Genomic DNA, 12,719 nt, shown 5'->3' on the forward strand with positions numbered 1-12,719 from the left:
TCACTCACTTGACCTTGGAATTTTCATAACTTTCACTACGAACAATAGGAAAAAAAAGCAGCTGTTGCAATTATCACCTGTATTCATTAGCCTGTTTACATTATCTATCTTTTCATTCACTGCACCTGTTCTCATACATTTATTTTTGTAAGACCAAATACTTTTGGTCTTACAGTCCAGTGTTTACAGATTTTGATCTATTTTGCTGCAATCTTATTAATTCCCCTTCTTTATCATTCCTTATTATGTTGTCATACTCCACATGACTATGTCTCAATTTTCCAAGTTACTGCCTTTAAGGTAATTTCCCCATTGCGTAGTGACATTTTCAGAAATACATAATTGATTATAATACACAAAATTTAATGAAAGGATTCATTGCTCTGGTATAAGGAACAGGATAATTTGTTTGCTTCTATAACCATTATCTGTTCTATAAAACTATTTATCTATATGTAATTAAAATGTGCAAATAAAGTCCCAAGTAGAGCACTCAGTTGGGCACCTGTCAGTGCCCATCCAAGCAGCAGAAAGCTTTTGGAGAGAGTAGATATCTACATAAATAAGTTCAACCACTATCATTTCAAACAACAAATATATGTAAAAAAATCAAAAGGAGTTTCAGGAAACACACTGTTTCCTAGCTGGGCTTACATATGTTTTCAGAAAAGATGTGATTTTGGAACCACTCAAAGACAGACATGAAAATAAACAAATAAAAACTTCTTAAAAGTCTCACCAAGGAAAGGAGCAATATATTTAGCAGTCAGATAAACTCAATGTATATCTACAAACAAGGATCTATGTTTGTCTTCCCTATCAAATATTGAACGCAGAGCACAAGTATAACACTCTATATTTGGAACTGGACAGTAGACACAATGACCTGCAATAATCCTCAAGAAATTTTTTTTTAAGCAAGTGATAGGAAAAGATCTTCAAAAGTATCCTTGAACCTCAAGAATATGTGATGGCAGAGAAGGTGTGAATCCATCAGTAAAGGGAAAAAAAAAATAAATTTTGCTAATACTTGGATTTCAAGGTTTTTCTTCTAAGAATCAGCTCAACTAATATAACTAAACAAAATCAGATTATTATTCATTGAAATGGCCTATTTCAGCAAGTAACTCCTCCTAATCCAAAATGTAGATCATAATGACTTTTGATTTATCTTCTTTAAAAAAAGGTCGAGAGAGTCAAATAGGCACTGTGAGAATTTATTTTCACACATTAGTGGCACGTTCTTATCATCAGTGAATGAATTTAAAAGGGATTAACTCAGAGGTATATATTTAGATAGCAGAAGCTCTCAGTTGGATTTAATTAATTCCATTTAATGCATCACTTTTTAACATAAACACAGTGTTATGTGTGAAATGCTTTCAAATTGTTAAAAGTAACATTCAAGTCAAATGCAGTAACAAGGGGAAAAAATCCTATGTCTCTTGCAAAGCAAGAAAGGAAGACAGTTTTCATTTAACATCTGTTGGATTACTGAAATCTATTTTCTACAGATCTGCTGTCGTGATGAAAAACAACAGGTTTTGTGGGGAAGTTAACTTCTGGTAACTTTCTTTACACTACCTTGCATAAGTAGTCTTTAGTACCTCCCACTTCAATGGCCCATGCATAGCAGGCATAAAGTTTATTTCAGATGCAACCTTGGAAAGTTAGGAAACAGGGTGAAAAACTTCATGTTTCATTATGGTGTAAGTTACTTCTGTTCTGTCTACACTTTGACAGCTATGTAAAGATCTGTGCTTTTTTACTACCTGATCTTTTCTACAAAGTTTTGACTGGAATCTTAACTGTCACAAATGTGTGTTCTCCTAAGGATCTTAATTTGAGAGTAGCTGGTTCAGCTGAAGTTTATAATCACTAGTGTATCCACTGATTTCCATTTTCCATGTTAGATGTGAATTTTCTTGTACTACTGAGCACTTTAATTTCATTTTTTACATATCGTATAAGACACCAGCAACAGATAATGAGCCATATACCAAGGCCCCTGTAGCAAGAGTTAAATGAATTAGCTTGCTAATCTTAACCTGTTGCAATTCTAACTATGAAATTCAGGAACTTTTTTGCAGTTAATATTTATGCTCTTTAGGAGGCTGTTTTTCCACTCAACAACATTTTGAAATAAAAAAGGGATGCTGAAGTATTGTTCAGGCAACAAACTCTGACAGTTTCTGCTTTGGCAAAGGTTTTTTGGATTCCTCTTACAGTTTTGCCTTTATTGGTTGGTTTCCGAGACACTACTACTCTATTTTCAAACCCTGTTAGCACTAATACTCAGTCAACAATAGGTTTTTGAGATGTGGATGATGCTGAAAAGTATTTGATCTCACATATCAGCATCACTACTCTCATAATTCTCTTGTTACCCTGTGCCTTCTAACTGCATAGCTATCTTAGTACATATCACAGCTTATGGCAAAAGTTACTGCTTTGCATGCTATTTATTTTATCAGGATTATGATAAGATATTAATTTACAACAACAGATAACTTCCATTCCATTCCCTCTGCTGTTATTTTAACTCTCACATTCAGGGTAGTAACTGTGGTCATTCTTGTCCACAACTGTGAAGAACAAAGCCAAGCAAGAGCACATGATTTCAAGATCTATGACTGTGAGTGTTATTGAGTTTTATGATCTCACAATATGAAAGGATTCCTAGGCTATTAATTTTTGGATCACTGGTTACCCATTTTTCCTTCTCTAGTGTTTATTCATTTGTTTATCAATTTCATATGATTTTGAACTAAAAATGTTACATAGATTACAGTTGAGAACTTGATCTATTATCTTCATTAATTTGCTTTTTTTTGCCCTCATTATCAGCAGTTTACAAATAAATTTCTTTTCATTTAAACATGTTGGAGAGTCATTAAAAGATCTTTCTAAGCTGAACATTATCATGCAAAGTAAATCAACATTGTCTTGCTTGTACTGAACTGATTAGATTAGTAAATTATTTACTAAAAGTCACAAAACTCCTCTACATTCAGTTTTTGCTTAACAGAATAAACACGTAATGTACAAAAACATGCTGTTCTACCAGGAAAGATATAATTTCATTATTTAAAAAAGTAATATCACTTCAGTTTTTGTACTGTAATACAAAGAACAGAATTATATTTTTGCTTTATACCTACATCCAATGCAGCATCAAATGGAAATAAATTAAAATATATAAAAAAGAGATTTTATTAAAAAAAAATCAGCCTCAAATGTTGCTTATTTGAACAAAGAATAACCTCTCCCCAAAAAAACAAACAAAAACCCACAAAAAACAAAATAATAAAAACAAACAAACAAAAAACCAAACAAACCCAAACAAACAAAAAACCCAAACCAAACCAACCAAACAAACACAAACCAAACCAAACCAAACCAAACAAAAAAAACCCCACTAACCTTCTCAAAATAAACTCTGACTAGAATAAAATTTTCCATAACATCTGTAGGTAAATTCATTCACAAGGATAAAAATGTTTTATCCCGACTATCTATTTCCAATGAGTCTCTGTGTGTGAGACATAGAAACATAGTTTATCCACGGAAGTCACAAACAACCTCTATAGGCTAAATCAATTGCTTGTGAATATTTTACCATATTTTTAATCTAAAGTGAAATTGCTGCTGTTATTTGCATTAGATTAATGAAGATGGTCATTTCTCAACAGTAACAAAGTGAAAGAGTGAGAGAAATAGAAGGATGACAAGTAATTCGTGTTAAGATTATCCTGAGGAACCGATATTTTATTGCATAAATAACATTAAATTACTTTCTACTACTTTCTAATCTTAGAACCAGTTTTGTTTGACCCTGTCTCTTCTTGAAAGATGATTTCTATATACCTGCCCTTAGTGTTCAGAACCTAGACATACCTTCTTGTAGACCACTGATGCTACCTTTTTTAGTTCTGTTTTTAAGTCAATTCCAGACAGCAATTGCCTACTTTTAATTGATTTCTTTAGACATTAAATTAGGTCGTCTCTGAACAGTCATTCCGAAATGGCTATTTAGGCAATAATGAATGAGTCAGTAAACAATACAGGCACTCATCAACAAATATACTGTGTGAAGGAGAATAAATGTAATACACTCCCTGTAACCCTGCAGCCTTCATGTATCCAAACAGCAGGAGAGCGAACCTTCAATGTCTGTAGCAGACAGCTCTGCATCTCAAACCCATGTAGTACAAGTTCACTTTGCAGCATGTGTGGCTCAACAACAAGCCACTCAGTAGCATTTTGGATAGAGCTGCAGGTCTGTCATGAGAATTGGGACACTTGCTAAGTTTCCCAGAGCCCCAGTTTTTGGTAAAGTACTTAAATATCCTGGGTAAAGAATGTCTTGGAGTCATACAACTACCTGAAATCACATGCAGTCTTTACTGATAACCTCCAAAATAGTATTACGTCTAAAATCAGATGTACTAAAAATAGATAAAGAAACAAAAACATTGCTGTTCTGTTTACATGGTGACTGCATCAGAAAAACCTACCATTGCCTCATGTTTTGACTTTCCTCTCCTGACAAGAAAAGGTGTCAGGTTTTGGTTACACTTTTTCTCTCTGGTTGGGAGAACACTAACCTTTACAGAGAGATCCTCTTCTGAGATATTTGAGAGTATCTAGGATAGTTTTAAAACAGCTGCTTGTGAACTGTATCCACATCAGTAGAAAAATAGGCCTTTTGGTTTTCTTTTTTAGAAGACGAAGAACTGTAAAGAGACACATCAGCATTTAGGAGGACTGTAGAGATGGAAAAAGGAGTGAAAGGTAAAACACCAAAGTATCTACTAAAAAAGAATGAAGTTAGTATTTCTGAAACTGTTTATAGTGTTTTGTTTTGGGGTTTTTTTGACAATAAATTTTCTTTTTAAAAGAGCTAGTACTCACTTTACTTTTTTTATTGCAAATAGAAAAAAAAGTAATTATTAATTCCAAACAAATTCCTTTTTGGGAGGACATTAAAGTTCACAGATTGCGAAAAAAAGAGATAAGTCAGAGTCTGAGCAAGTAAGAGAGAGTTCAGTTCCACAACATGTGAGCATTCTGTGAGCTGCTGGAGTTTCTTATCTCTCATTAAACATGCGTATTCATAAGAAATCACAAATTAGAGGATTGAAATAAAAAGTACCAAAGAAGAATGAGGAAGAAGAATATTTTTTTTCAAAGTAAAGTAGAAATTCAATTTTCAACTTTTTCCTTATCTTTTTATTTGGTTTTATCTTCCACAGCAGAAGGAGATACGCAGAAACCCTATTAAACTATTCACATCTACATCTTTAAATTCCAAATTAATGAATCTTAATTGTGTTGCAGTAATCCACTTTAGGACATGATTGACACTTAAAAGCTATATTCTGATTAGTTATTTGGTCCTCTGGATTATGTTATAGCTATTCACCAACTTTCAGCAACGCCTCTTTGTAACATAATCACTAATAAGTCCATGACGATCCTAGAGCTATGATGAATAAAGTAAATGGGTGCAGTAAGTAATAATTGCTTCCTCAGTTTGTGTTCTTCCCATTTCAGTATTTAGCTTGCAGATTTCTTTTCTACTGAAGTTTCATTTTTCACTGTGCTTCTCCATCCCTGGCAAAAACTAAGATCTGTACGAATAAACTGAGTCTGACTGTATCCTCTATGAGGATAGAGGTTAATTCCAGAAAGTCACAAAATTACAGAGTGGTTGAGGTTGGAAGGGACATCCAGAATTCATCTTGTCCAAACCCCCCACTTAAGCAAGGCTGCCTAGAGTCAGTGGCCTCAGACTATGTCCAGACAGCTTTTTAAAATCTCCAAGGATGGAGACTGCAGAACCTCTTCGAGCAATCTGTGCCAGTGCTCAGTGCCAAAATTCACACCAAGTCATGTGAAATTCTGATATGCTGCATGAATTCCACTCCACAAGGGTGTTGCAAGGACAATACAATTCCCACAAATATAGTTATTGTCAAAAGGCTTACATGTTTAACAGTCCTACAGATACAAAAAACATGTAATCCTTTTTCTATAGATGATGTGGGATGTATTAGACTAGGCTCCTGCTCTTTGAGAAGGGCATCGGATCTGTGACCTGAATGTCAGATGGTAGCAGGAACACGAGAGATAAAACTTCCTTTTTCAATTGAAGAAGCAATGATTTTTAGTGCCAAATTATTATACAGGTTATAAATTCTGTATATTTACAAGTAGCAAGATAAACTTTCTTTCAGCTCACAGGGAACTTTTAATAGGAAAAAAACAACCCTGATTAGACTAGGTAGTTAACCAGATGAGTAACTGTAAATTAAGGGAAAATGATTACATGAGAAAATCATTCATTAAATTTTACAATGCAAATACCTTCTTTGTTGAAAATTTAGGTGGATGAAGAAATCTTCTCTTCTGCTTGCCAGTGGAAATGAGGAGGGCAAGCTCTTTAAATGGACAACATTTAACACCAAAGAGAAGTCTTTTACTTTTGGAGGGATGGGTGTTGGTTTTGTTTGTTCTTGTTTTTCTGTTGTTGTGTTTCTGTAGGGGGTTTTTTTGTTTTGTTTTGTTTTGTTTTTTTTAAAGTATGTGTGAGGGTAGAGAGAGTTGGAGGGCATTCAGAGCAAAACAAGTTACTTTGAACCCCAAGTCTCCAAATCTAAGACTGGAAATACAACTCAAGGAAATTATGCAGAGCAAAGATAGCAGTGTCTGGAAGTGAAATTTTAAGTGGAATGATTATTTGGATATGCTTAACGTACAATTTTTTTTCTTAAATTTGTAACTAACAGAGGAATTAATTTACTTCACTTTAAGATGTTTATATATGAGCTGATATTTCTGGCATCATTTTATAATCAATAATGTGAAAAAGAACTTGAGGAAAAATTTAACTCATCCTACTGTTACAGTCTAAATTAGGTCAGAGGAATTGTTCACTAGAAATGTCTGTTTCCCTGGAGAATAGCAGCTAGGGTAATTTTAGAAATCTACACTACTGTCATGGTTTAACCCCCAGCCAGCAACTTAGGCCCTCACAGCCACTCGCTCACTCTCCCTACAATGGAATGGGGGAGAGAAATGGAAGGATAGAAGTGAGAAAATTCGTGCTTTGAGATAAAGGCAGTTCAATAAGTAAAGTAAAAGTTGCACACTCAAGCAAAGAAAAACCAGGCATTCATTCACAGCTCCCTGTGGGCAGCCAGGTGTTCAGCCATCTCTAGGAAAGCAGAGCCCCTTCACACATAATGGTTACTTGAGAAGACAAACGTCATCACTTTAAATGTAGCCCCCTTCTATCTCCTTCCTCCAGCTTTATATGCTGACCATGATGGCATATAGTATGGAATATCCTTTCAGCTGGGGTCAGCAGTCCTGACTGTGTCCCCTCCCTACTTCTTGCGCACACCTAACCTACTCTCTGGTGGGGTGGGGTGTAAAGCAGAAAAGGCCTTGGCTCTGTGTAAGCACTGTTCAGTAATAACAAAAATATCTCTGTATTATCAACATGTTTTCAGCAGAAAACCTAAACACAGCCCCATACTAGCTACTATAAAGAAAACTGACTCTATCACAACCAAATCGAATACAACCACTTATGTGTAAAATTTATGTGAGACGTATACCACATGAGAAGTTTTACTAAATAAAACTTCTTTTCTGTTTCACTATTACACGTATGTAGTGCCAGTAGTCAATAAAATAGAAAGATGTCCTAAGAGACCAGATCCCATGTACATAATTCAAAGAGTTGGAGTGTACCTCCTGCCTGTCTGTAGTGTGCAGTCATGTGTTAAATCTTTCAAGATCGCACTCCATCCTAACTATGGCTTTTTTGAAAAGCTTTGAAGACAGCAGAGATACCACAGAGACACTCTTAACAAATGTTGATATAATATTTAATATTTAATCTGTGACTGGTGATGTAAAAAAGCAGTGCAGAATCAACATTAGTCAAGTCCTATAATATTAGGAGTTACAATATAAGGAGACGTAAACTGTAATCCCAGTCTTCTTATTATGTCTAGATTTAAAAAAAACCTATCAGAAAGCTACTGATTAGCCTTTGGTTTGTAAGGTTAAGACTTACAAGGTCGTAATGTTATATATCAACGACTAAACCAGAAACTGCCTCAGTATTTCCTCACAGGAGCAGCAATCTTGATAGATGAAACTTAGTGAAAGCTCTCAGCAATTTAATTCTTCTCTCCCTTTAGTGATGCTAAATAGTCAGCTGTTCCAAACTGAAGAAGAATAGAGTCAATACTGAAAATTTCTGAAAATTTAAGCTCTACTTCTCAAGTAATGCTTTAGATCTTCTTTAAATTGTTTACTAGTCTGATAGAAAGAAACATCTGATCATCTTTAACTTCTGTTTTGTCTAGTCTAGGTAGAATTATAATATCCCAGTTAGTATTTCATAGCATGTATTGAAATGCAGTATTTGTCTGTGATTCTTGTCTCTAATTCTTGAAATTGTCTTACTATTTTGTTAATTATCCCAGTATATTCAACCTTGAGGGCACACATAATTGAAAAACTTTTTTTTAAATTTTTTTGTTGTTGCTGTTAAATTATGAGTGAGTAAATATTAATCTGAAACCCTGCTTAAGCACGTAGTGAATGCTTCAGACCATAGCAGCTGCAAGAAGACAGCAGAAGCCAGAATCAACAAATCATACATTCTGCTTGCACTTCTCTTTTTCTTGGCTGTAAGTGACAATTCTGTATCATTCAGCTGGGTGGTAGGGAGAGTTGATTTGTCATGATGAATAAAAGAGCTTTGTTCAGATCAGGAAATCTGTTATGATAACTACTGTAAGATCATGATGGCAAAAGGAAGCATCAAGGAAAAAAATTGTTTTATATAAGTGCCCCATGAAATATGTGGTGGGTTGGGTTTTTCTGTGTTTTTTTTTTCATTGGGTTTGGTTGTTTGGGGTTTTTTTAGCATGTCATTTCAGAGGAAAGAAAAATAAAATAATGCATCTTGCCTCATTTGAAAACATAAGGATTTTTATCTTTGAACATTTTGATCACTTTGTGTATATACGCCTCTAGCAACGGATTCATTTTATGGATTAATTCTTTCAGGTGAATGTCATGGTTTAACATGATTGCAGCCAGAAACCATGGAGTTGTGTGCATTTTGACAATTTTGTAGAAATATTATGAACAGTTCCTTCTTTTACAATGTCCTCCTTTTCAGGACATGGTTCCTATGCTTCTCCAGTGATATACTAAATTGTTACACTCTGGGGAAAGAAAACTGAAAGAAAACAAACCTTGGCTTACCTAAACATTATAGCACAATAATAGTCATATAAATGAAATCAGTAAATGTAAAAGCACTTAGAAAACATGAATTAGGGAATTCTGTAGTCTTGAAGCCTTTTAGGGAATTTTTTAGTCTGAAGTCTCTTCCTGTCATAGACAGCATGAAATTTAAAAATACGACCAAGTCAAAGTGATAGTTCTTACATTTTGTCAAACGTAGAGGATATGTGGAACTTTCTTCTGCTGGTTAATTGTTACACGCATTTTCATTTTAATGTTCTTATACATATTTGGTTCTGACAAATAAGCTGGTGAGAACAAAACAGTAGACAATTGTTGGATGTTTTGATATAAGGAGACATGAAAAGTATTCCATGATAACATATACTATATATTTTATGCATTAGCATCACTTTCTTTCTGAATCTTCCAAACTTACTGTTTTATTTTGTGTGAAGGAGAATGTTTCACATCAAACAAATGATGGAGGGAAGAGGGTGGTGTTTCATCTTGAAAAGAGGTATTTGGGAAAAAAAAATTCAGTTCTGTGGAAATAATTCTCCAGTCAAGTCATCAATTAAAATTCAGTTGTTCAGGTATTCCTATCTGGTTTTTCAAGTCTAGCTGTTCTCCTGCTGGAATTTGTTCCTAGAGTTGTTAGCCTAGTATATAGTGTTCTTTATTTTACTTTGCAACTCCATCGCCAACCTGAGTTTCGAGCACTGGGAGAGATAAACAGCTATTTCTTTTCCAGCTATTAATTTTGTGCTACTGCTCATCAGAGATGGAAGCATAAAACAGAATTAGAATTACTGCATTTTCTTATTATTGCTTTTATCTTCAAGGGTTCAAAGACCAAACTGTTGTTTATGTATGCACTTCACCCTGCTCTTGAGAACTAATGATTCTTCTGTGTGACAATTCAAGTAAAGAAATAGTAAAGAAATATGGTAGATCACCTCTGGCATATAAACACATGAAGTGGTTGTGTTCAGTAAAATGAATAAAGGTCTCAGTATTATTAATTGTGCCACAGATGCTACTGCTTCAGAAGGGGAATAACAAAAAAGGCACATTAACAAGGACAACAAAATAGATAAGAGACTTTTTTTGAAAGGTATTTCAGAGTGCAAAAAGCTCAGAAGGTAACTGAAGAAAAATAGATTTAGGGTTACAGTGGCCTTTAGAGTGTCAATATGATTTTGGAGAGACATGTAATATGAAGGTAGAGTACCAAAGTTGTGAAAGTTCAAGACAAATAATTTGAATCAGAAAAACAAGTTATTGGGAGGAGGAAAAGCTATGAATATAATACTTAAAGGTACTTAAAGGAAATCTCTGCTCTGAACATCACTGTCTCATCTCAGTTAAAGGACAGTAAAAGAATCAGGAATGGTTACAGAGGAAGGCTGTGGAAGTGCCACCATGGAGATGATCAGAACCAAGCCAGAGAAGACACTGAACAACCCAGTCTAACTTTCAAGTCAGTCTTTCTTGGCAGTGATACTTAGTATTAAATGATATGGACTTCAGCGATAAAGTTGGTAAATTTACACATAGGTCTAGTGAATCCACATATATTTAAGGAATGCTTCAAACAAGCATGAGAAGTTCAATTTAATATCAGAATAACATGCTGAATTTTATTGGCTTGCATTGCTTAGAACATTGATAATACAATAATTATTTCTTTGTGATTGTACCCTAAAAATACCAAAATGCTAATTGCAAGAAAACAGATATTCTCTCTCTCACTACTGAATATAGTATTTCATAATACAAGCCATCATAATACAGTTTTGTGATACAGTATTTCATAATACAAGCCATCAGAATGTAATGGGGTGTCCATTTTCTTGAAGAAGAAAAGATGAAGTTCTGATGCTTTTAGAGTTACTTAAACAGCAAAGAAAATCAGTTTTGTAAGAAATTCTACTCATGAATAAATCGTGCATGATATGTTCCGATCAGAGTGGAAAAATATATTCTTAGGAAAAAAGCTCATTAGTAGTCACAATGTATTCTGAGTTATGTATTGTGTAGAAATTGGTCTGTCTCTAGCTTGTTATTAAAAGCAGGGAAAAAAGGAGGAAGTAAGTAAAAAACATTTTTCAAGTGCTAGCAGCTGCAAAAAGTGGGTATTATTGCAAAGAATTTTAGACTGAATCAAAATTTCAGCCTTTCAGGGTGTTACACTGTCAGTTTGCTCTGTGTAATTATATGTTGAAATGATTAAATGACAACTTCAAAACCTGAAAAGGATATATGTTAACTTTTACATATAAGACCTTTATTAATTTACCTCAAATCTTTTCAGATGAAACAAAAGAACAGAATAGCCTAAATCACGTTTACCCTTAAATAATAACCTGTCTCTGAAGTCTCAGTGACTGAAATCTAGGGGACAATAGGCTTATTTTTATTTGAATAACTCTTTGATGTTTGCAACACATGAGGGGTAAATATTACCTTCTATTTTATGTACACTATCCTTGTCTATGACTACTTCCTCTAGTGCTCAGCTGTGATTCTAACTACGAGCTGTGATGCTGGTCTTGGACAGAGCACTGTCTTCTTCATCCTCTTTCAGGATAAAGTTCAAATGCCAAGGTTCACCAAATTTGTTGTACTCAATTTAGACAATATGAGGTAATGCACTCTCTCCTGTTATTCCATTCAGCTTCTCTTTTTTGCAAAGTAAGATACCTTAGACTTACTGCTTGATAAGAGTAGTCCTAACGCAGATAAAATGATGTGTTTCAAGTTCAAATTCTAGTTTCTGTTAAGAGTTTCCTGTTCATGTGCTCTTAACTTGTGTCATTAGCAAGGATTTCATCATCTATTAACACTAATAGTTCCATTTGAGTCTATCTAGAGTATTAAATTTTTAAATTAAGCCTTTGATTCCATTGTCCCGTTAATTTTTATTGTGCTGAAAAAGCCTCACATTTTTAGGTCTCATCATGAAAAAAAAATCCACTTATATACTTTGTGGTCCTTCATCCTCAGTAGCTCCTTGTGTGTAAAATCATTAAGAAGATTCTTGGAATGAGTAGAAGCGTAGACAGATAGCTTCTGCTTTATTTTCTAGATGGATATGAAAAAGATGTGAGTCTGATAGGTCTGGGACATTCACAGCAACAAAAATTCCCAGTTGTCTGTTCCTGTAGGTAGGATCAGACATTGGAGCTGGGGAAGAGTAGATAAGATATTTGAGTTGTCTCAGGAGACTGAAATTGTGCTTTACAATAGTTTTTTTGGTCAAAGTGAAGCTGTCTGTTTTAAGAAAAAATTATGAGTGAAGATGACTGGTGAAGCATATCATCATTAAAATCTAATATGAGAGTGCAAAAGCAGTTATCTACAAAACAAACTGAACTACTGCTTGAAATGGAGAACTGAGATGAGTGATAGAGATGACTTCAAAACCAGAAGGGAGGAGC

The sequence above is a fragment of the Corapipo altera genome, unplaced genomic scaffold (assembly GCF_003945725.1).
Source record: "Corapipo altera isolate COAL_440 unplaced genomic scaffold, ASM394572v1 0, whole genome shotgun sequence".
NCBI classification, from domain to species: Eukaryota; Metazoa; Chordata; class Aves; order Passeriformes; family Pipridae; genus Corapipo; species Corapipo altera.